The sequence below is a fragment of the Artemia franciscana genome, chromosome 21 (assembly GCF_032884065.1).
Source record: "Artemia franciscana chromosome 21, ASM3288406v1, whole genome shotgun sequence".
NCBI lineage: Eukaryota > Metazoa > Arthropoda > Branchiopoda > Anostraca > Artemiidae > Artemia > Artemia franciscana.
In genome coordinates, this window is record NC_088883.1 from 15,303,784 (window position 1) to 15,312,938 (window position 9,155).

General features: G+C 36.1%; 1 long non-coding RNA gene across 1 annotated transcript in view; it reads left to right on the forward strand.

The window, feature by feature from the left end:
- LOC136040662 (uncharacterized) overlaps positions 1 to 5,319 on the forward strand; it is a 36,419-nt gene extending 31,100 nt beyond the window's left edge. Inside the window, exon 3 of the long non-coding RNA XR_010620850.1 lies at positions 918 to 5,319. This is a non-coding gene — a long non-coding RNA (uncharacterized LOC136040662). The remainder of the gene's footprint in view (positions 1 to 917) is intronic.
- The last annotated feature ends 3,836 nt before the right edge of the window (positions 5,320 to 9,155 follow it).

Here is a 9,155-nt window from a genome sequence, read left to right on the forward strand (position 1 = left end):
TAGCACCATTTGAAATCAATATCTGACAGGTATCTAGCTCTTCAAACCGTACAGCACAATGTAGTGGCGTTTCACCATTAAAATCTTTGGCATCTATTGTCGCACCATTTGAAATCAATAGCCGGCAAAAATCTTGGTTTCCTTTTTCAGCTGCACAGTGTAAAGGCGTGCGATCTAAGTGATTTAAGGGATCGACACTGGTACCATATCGCATTAGTAGTGAACATATATGTGGTCTATTTTGTTCAGCAGCATAATGTAACGGGGTATTGCCACAACAACCCGTCATGTTTGGGTCTGCTCCGTCATTTAAATGATTTTCCAATTCACCAAGTTGATTTCTTAAAGTAGCCAGAAGTAAAGGCTTCTCATAGGGTGATTGACCACATATTAAGCATATAAAGCTCATAAAATTGTTTCTAGTCTTGGTAAGTAAAACATTTTTACCTTGGTTAGGTGAACGTTTATTTTGCATTGATATCTTCGACATTGTTCCCTGTAATAAATTGAGGTTATCTTGCTTGAGCGTCTGTTTATATTGATATCTTACGTCATAACGATTGATGTCATTTCGGTAATCAAGAAGGACATTCAATGTCATAAGGTTTTTTTTAAGTTTTAGTGTGATATTTTTATGATTTTAACATATGTGAAGTCATTTTAAAATTATTTCATCTTGTAGATGAAGATGCATCTTCTGTCAAAAATATATCACACACTGAACAAGCTTTTGGCTTTTAAGTGGATATGGTAAAGGACGAACCCCGGTTGAAACCGAAGTCGTCACTAAGGTTTAATAGAACACAATATATAGTTGTATCCTACGATTATGACGTCATTCATGATACTTTATATGACAAAAAATCATGATACTGTATTTGGCGAAAAACTATTTTATTTTAAATATTATGTTTTAGGACATACAAAAGATATGGTAATCTCTTTTAAAATCTCCTCTGAAACAACTCTCTATGATGTTCCAGTGTCTTACTAATAGCAGAGAAGGAAAACAAAAAGAAACCAGAAGATATGCCAGTGTTACTTATGCAATAAGTGATTTTTCATGTCGTTCTAGCCAAAGGACTGTAAGTTATCCGGTTATAATTTTCAGCCATGGCGGATTCAATCGTGTACTTTTCATTTTGATTTGGTTTTTCTTATGGGGGAGGGGTTTAAGCTGGATTCTACACGAAAATAACGCATAATCCGTCAATAGTTTACTATCGAAATAAACTCCATGCAAAATTCAAAAGCATTTTGTAATGTTTTAAAGATAAGCCTAGTTTACAAAGAGCAGTATAAAGCAGTCAAATAAATACCTTTCTGTAATTTGAAAGATTGTTTTCCTTAACAAAGTACGATTCGATCAAATTACCATTTTGAATATTGTATTTGGGAGGTGCCTCGGTGCCCAATGGAATTAATTCACGATTTTTTTTTCTTATAGGAACTGCTTACTTATAGGGGGCAAATTCGTTTTTTTTTTGGGGGGGAGATACTACGAGGCATTTTTCAACAGAAATACCAACCCCGCCTAAAAATTACGTGTGTCTGAGTGTGTGGGAGTGCATGTGTGTGTGTGTGTGTATCTGTGTGTTGAGTGTCTGCCTGTGTACGTGTTCATGCATGTGTGTGTGTGTGTTTTTTGGGAAAACAGGGATACAGTGTTTCAGGGAAAACAGCCGATGAAGCAGGCTCGTTCTTATTATATATAAAAGGCTTCTGGCAAGGTTTTTCTTTTCAAATAATGGCACCGAGTTAGAACTTAGGTTGTTTTTGCAGCAAGTGATAAATTAGCTCGTTTTGACACCGATCAACTAAATAACTTTTTTTAGTTCTTTTGGAACAAAATTTAAAATTGAGCACATGCATATCTAAAAACAAATGAAAAAATAGCTTTATACATAAATAAACAGAACAAAAAACAACTTACACCATTGCTAAAATTTGTTTGGAAAAGTCCGTAGCTGAAACAGATTGAAACAGAAAAGTCCGTAGCATGGCCGCCACAGTAATCAGAACAGGAAACGCAATGCCCATTATTTCGTGGGTCACCAACAAAAAGCGGTTTACATTGACTGCACTGTTTCCCCTGAAAAAATAAAAGATGAAGAAAAAGATAGCGACAGAAATGACAATAGTAATATTGGTATTTCTTACCATTATTTAGTAAAAACTTATGACAGTAATACAAACTAGACACTTTCTAGTTTTGAATATCTATTTTTGCTGCTAAGACCAATTGTTGTATCCGATACATACGTAGTTTTGCAGAAGACAGAATGAACAGATGGAGCAGAGTTCACGAGATTTTTTTTATTTTCAGATTTACAAAAGAAAAATAGAAAAGAAAACAAGCTGTGAAGCAGGATCAGGTGGCATCCTTTTGTAATATATTAATCTTGCAAATGCTCTTTTGATTAATGTTATTTATTATATTAATGCAATATTTATATTTGTTTAAATTTATACCTCTTTTTACATTAATTCCAAAAACGTTTTCCACAAAACAAGTTTTTCAAAGAAAAATAAAAAGCTCCGTAAAGTCAAATAACCTTCCAACCGTAAATTTACGACAAATCACTATCAATAAAAAAATGAAACTCAAAACGACAAGAAATTAAAATAAATAATCGAGTTAAAGTCAAAACGAGCCGAAATTAACATGATCAGGACTGATAATTCCCCATGGCTTCTCAAGACCAGAACATAGTTTGTGCTTTACTAAAAAAAAAAAAAAAAAAAAAAAAAAAAAAAAAAAAAAAAAAAGGACCGAGGATAATCAGTTTAATTTACATGTACTGACATTTATTCCTTAAAGTTTTGATAATTTTTATTTATGAAAGTAAAAGAAGCGAAAACATTTAAAACGTAATTTGTTTTCAGTAAAGCGCGAATTGTGTTTAATTTTGAAACTTTTAACTTTGAATCGAAAATGCTGCTTTGAAATTTTCAATGATATTTCTAGCTATTATAAAGTGGTGCTACCTATGATATTGCCAATATACTCCTTTGAAAACCTGCATGCATACTGTTTTTTCGTTGAATTGAAACGTGCCCTATAAGCTTCATCTTAATACCCTTAAAGTCATTAGCTACAGTAACTGTAGTGGTAGTATTAAAAGTATACATATAGTGCCTTCTGACTAGTTCAAAGTCCCCACAACTTACCCTTAAAGGTCTAAATTAATACTATAAGTTGCTCTTAAGATATTGCTTTGCTACCTTTTTGAAAGCCCACATGATCATAGTTCCTTTTGATTTAGTTCAACATCTGACTGAATCTTTCTTAAAACTTTCACCTTAATACGCTTAACTTGCGAAGCAGCAATAGCTGTAGCAGCATTAGTAGCATTTTGCGAATTGCACCTTTGGTTTCCTTAACATCCCCTCAAACACACGCTGAAAGTTTCAGCTTTATACACACCATCAATCGTTCCCGAAGCATTTCTGATGCGGCTGCTTGACAATCTACGTGGGCATAGTGCATTTCAAATTAGTTGAATACAATTTCTATGTATTCCAAGTATTTCACCTCAATATTCTTAGTTTTAGTAGCTGTAGTAGTAGGAGTCGCAGTAAAATTAATTGTAGTAGCATAAGCTTCAGTGGCAGTAGTAGCAATAGAAGTAGTAGCAGTAGCAGCAGTATGAGTAGAACCAATACCATTAGGATGCAAATATTTTCTTTTGGTTAGTTCAACATCCCTCACAACAAGCCCTGTTAGTTTCAAATTTCACACCCCAAACTGTTCCTAAGATATTACTGTTACGCCGTTTTGACAACTTGCATACCGAGGGCGTGTTCTGATTCAGTTCATCTCCCACTGACGAAATTTCTTGAAAATTACCCTTAGGCATAGTTGTAATGGTAGTCACAGAAGTAGTATTGATATTACTAGTAATAGTACTGAATAGCCGTAGTACTACTAGCAGTGGTAGTATTAGCCTATAGCCTTTTGGTTAGTTGAACATCCCTCTCATCAAGTTCTGGAAGTTTCAACTTAATACAATTAGCCACAGCTGGTATGTCATTTTGATAACCTGTACGTCGACATACTTCTTGAAATTTTCATCTCAATGCTCTTGGCCCTACAAGTGGTTGCAATAGAAGTAATAGTAGTAGTAGTAAATGTAGCAGTTGCAGTAGTATTAGCGGTAGTGTGCACATACTGCCTTTTGGTGAGATGATCTTCCCTTAAAGTATTCACTGAAAGTTCCAACTTATTAACAAACCGATCCTTGAGATACGCTATTTGAACAACGTGCATGCACAGGGCGTCTTTTGGTTTAGTTAAAATTTATCCTTAAAACCGTAAATGGAGTAGTGTGGTAGTAGTAGTGGTGGTAGCTGTAGCAGCATTGTTAGCATACAAATACTGTTTTTTATCATCTCCCTTATAGTTTCATAAATTTTTCAAATTATAATACTCCGTTTTTCCTATGTAGCACCCTTTTGACAATCCGTAAACACATAACGTGTTTTGATTGAGTTCAACACTCCCCTTTAGATTCTCTGACAGTCTCATCTGAACGTCCTTCGTCTTCTTCGAAAGTAAAGTTAAAACGTGCATACCTTTCTCAATAGTATATACTACTACTACTACTACCAACAACTCACCGCAGCAACAAGCCGCCTGAGGCCAACACAGCTATGCACGCTCCTCCTCTATTCCAATCTATTCAAAATCTCCCTCTTTGTACCCAACCAGGAAGTTTCCATTTCCTTTAAATCTTCCTTCATGACATCCTCCCACCTTAGACGTGGACGTCCTGTTTTCCGTTTAGCCCTAGACGGTTGGCCAAAAAGGACAATCTTCGGCAATCTGTCATCCCTCATTCGCAGAACGTGCCCTAGCCATCCCAACCTTTCTTTCATTACAGCCCTAGAAAGCAGGATTGAATCACATTTTTCGCACAGCCTACTGTTTGAAACAGGATTAGTCAGAACAATCAGTAGACAATTTATCTGGAAAACATCTAGTAAATCTTCATCTGCCTTTTGGAGTGCCCAGGCTTCTAAGCCATATTTGACCACTGTCGTCACTGTAATTTCCAATATTGCAACGTTGGTTTAAAGACTTATCTTCCTATTCTTCCAAGTTTTTTTTTTTTAACTGTAAAAAGAAACATGAGCCTTGGCTATTCTATCTTTAACATCTTCTCTGCTCCCACCGTCTTAACTAATAATACTATCAAGGTAAGTGAAGCTTCACACCTGATAATCTTTTCGTTACCCAGCGTGATCAAATCATCAGCATAATTTAAGTCCAGGAGAAATTTTCTCCCCGTTTGATTCCTTGGTCTCCTATTGCCTAGCTTACAGTCCTTGTTCTTAGGACTGGGGGGGGGGTTGACGTCCCCAAAGACATAATTACTAGACCTTTCAACAAGGCTGAACATAATAGCTCTCTTTACATTTCGACCGGATATGCTCTGGGGAATGATACGCTTGGGGGAGGGGGTTGATTGCCCTCCATTCACTTTTGACTCTTAAAAATGCTGCTAAAACTTTCAACTTCCAATCAAATGAGCTCCATCCAATCCAAATTTTATACGACTACCCGTTTCATAAAAACCTTATATGCCCCTGGTATAACTTGCAATCCTTCCCAAAGGGTTCTGAGAGACCCTAACGACATTGTTATATGATTTTTGGACAACTGGTTACAAAATGGCTATCTCACTATTTCAAATGAATGCGTTTTGGGAAAAGAGGATGTCAGGGAGGGGGGTTAGTTGCTCTCCATTATGTTTGACTTTTAAAAAGAAACTAAAACTATAAATTTCAAATCAAATGAGCCCCTTCAAAAGTTCGCAAGACCACCTCTTCGATAAAAACCTTATAAACTCCCGAGGAGCATTTACATCCCATACCCCTAAACTTTGGCGGATTTTCTCCACCTCAAAGGCTTTATTATATGATCTTTGGACTATTTTTGAACAAATGGCTATCTAAAAAATTTTACTGGGTGCATTTGTGGAAAATACAACGTAGGGGAGAGAGCAGATACCCCCAATCACTTTGACTCTTGAAAAGAGAACTAGAACATCTGGGTTCCAATCCAATGAGCCCCCTCCGGAGTTTATACGATCAACCTATCCATAAAAACTTTATATGCCCTTGGGGCATAACTTGCGAACTTTGCACTGAGAGCTGTGGGGGGATGCCATCCTCAAAGACATAATTTACAGACCTTTCAACTACGCTGAACAAAATGGTTATCTCAAAATTTTATTAGATACATTTTGGAAATCGATAGGAGGGAAGGGGGGCTTGCCCTCCAACCACTTTTGGCTATTAAAAAAGGTCTTTTCAATTTCCAATAGAATGAGCCTTTTTTGAAGTTTCTTCGACAATGTAAGGGCCATCTCAAAATTTCTATCGGATGCATGTCAGGAAAATGCGAGGTATGGGGGGGGGGGCTGTCCAGCCTCTGATCACTTTTAATTTTAAAAAGGGTACTACTACTTCTGATGACGAATCCAATGAGCCCCCTCTGAAGTTTATATATTATTGCTGGACCTTTTAACTACGATTTTCGGGGGCACGATCAAAATAAAATTTCGTTGCCAAAAATTTGGGAGCCAAAATTGGTTATAGCTTCATTTTCAGGCTCAAGTAAGGCTTGGGTCTGCGTAGTAAATCAAGTTTTGAACAGAGTAGGTTTTAGAGCCAGAGTACGGGATTGGAACCCATAGCTAAAAACGATTATTGCTGATATTATGGACAAAACCTCAAAACTGTTTTCAAACTAAAAAAAAAAAAAAATAGGCTGAATTACACTCTGAAACTTTGTTACTTTAGGTTTTATATAATCTTTGCTGCTTTTTTCTCTTAGCCTGAAAACAAGACTTTTACGACATTTATTTTCAGAAAGACGACAAAAATAAAGCATAGAAAGGCAATAATCGCATACACAGCAATAACAGGTGCAATGATTTCTCCAAATTAATGAATATTCTTCGGCCAGTAAACATGAACTTACACCAGGAATTGAATAAATCACCTGAAAGCAAGGAGCAACAGTAAAAACTAGACCTCCGTTGCCTGTGCAACGGGAAGTGTTGCAGCAACTGTGCCCTGTTCCTTAGGGCACAGTTGCGGAGCAACACGTGCAACTGTGCCCTACGGGACACAGTTGCGGAGCAACAGTCTCCATTATGTCCTTCAGAGGACATTTTTCTAATGCGGCTTCGATTGTTATCTTGAAGCATTTTTGATATGGTTTTATTTCGAGCTCCTACTAAACTGAGTTTGGTAAAATGTTTAGCTGGTCCAGAAATAAACAAGAACGAGATCTGTCGAACCACGTTGGAAAAAAAATTCTAGCTGGCCCAGAACCGAAGTTACCTCTAGAACGTCGAAACTTCGGAAATTATTTCTAAGAGAACGAAGCAACTTGGTATAAAGAACACTTCACTTCTTTTTGCATAACTTTCATAGCACTACTCGATAAAAATAAAATAGACATCAAAATCGAAAATTTCAAAAAATCGGAACGAGATTGACTTTTCCGGAATTATTTCCGGGAAATCTGTAAGAGCTACGGAATTTCATGCTTCAGTTCTCGAAAACATCAATAAAAGTTCTATAAGAGTTCATAATTATTTTATCTCTAAAACGTTTACTTCCGAAACTAGGGCCGTCTTAACTTGACGCCAATTCGAAGTATTATGTTTCGAGACGCACATTTCGGGAATTATTTCCGGAAAATCTAAAAGAGATACGGAAATAACGTCTTATAGTTTTCTGCTTAACTTTTGATGGTCTAAACTAAGAAAATATAAAACAAACCAAATTCACCAAAAAATTTAAATTGTTCCGAGGGAATGACAAAACTTCCAAATAGAAAAACCCAAAGAAGGAATTTTATTTCGGAGAAACTATTGTAAGCTCCAGTTGTTAGGAGATCGAAAATGTCAAACCGCGTTGGAAAAAAAAATTCTAGTTGGTCCAGAACAGAAGTTACCTCTAGAACGTCGAAACTTCGGAAATTATTTCTTAGAGAACGAAGCAACTTGGTATATAGAACACTTCACTTCTTCTTGCATACTTTTTATAGCACTACTCGATAAAAATATAAGAAACATCAAAATCGAAAATTTGAGAAAATTCCAAAAAAAACCGGAACGAGATGGACTTTTCCGGAATTATTTCCGGGAAATCTGTAAGAGCTACGGAATTTTGTGCTCCGGTTCTCGAAGAGACAAATGAAAGTTCTACATGAGTTCAGCATAACTGTATTTCTAACAAGTTTATTTCCGAAGCTAGGGTCGTCTTAACTTGACGCCAAACATCGAACGCACAGTTTCTAAGAAAAAAACGGTTTTATTTTTTTTTATGGAAAACTGTTAGAAATTTTAGGAACTCCTCTGGAACTTTTTTACTCTGTTTCACGTTTCCCTTCCCTCTGAAAAATCTCAAATTTTTAACTCTTACCACTTCGGAGCTACAGGTCGCTGATCACGGTGAAAAAAAAAAAAAAAACTACGAAAGCATTAGTGTTTGCTCCGCAACACAATTAAAACGAATAGAAACAATAATATAATAAGGGGATTGCCCTCTCTCAACACATCGACTATTCACGCTGAAGTTTTTTAGTACTTAAGCTTCTCATTGTTCTGTTTAAACTACAATTATGTTTCGAGAGTCGTTCTTACAGAATCAGGACTAAATTCAAACTTAAGCGTAAGGAAAGAGGGGGCAATCCCCTTCATGCATGTAATATTTTTTTTTCATTTTAGTGTTTCTCCTTAGACATAATTTCAGACACAAAAAAAGTTTTATTTTATGTCAAATGGATTTTTTAAATACCAGGAAATCCAGCTCCACCTCCACGGAAAAACTATTCCTCTCCCTGGAAAAATCGTCTAAACAATTCAATACCGTTAAAAATTTATCCCGGACAGTTACCCTTACCATCTTCACGCGTAAAATTGGGTTTACAAAAAAAAGCTTAAAATAAATAAAAAGAAATTTGTTTAGGAATTCTGGCCAATCCCCCTAGCGTAAAATTTCTCCTCAAAATTTTATCCCCCAGAAATATGCTTCCCAATGAAAAGTTCTCACTGCGGAAAATCCTCCTGCAGAAAGTTCAATCCTTTACCCGAAAAAAGAATGCATACTTCCAAATAGCAGATATTATACGTAAA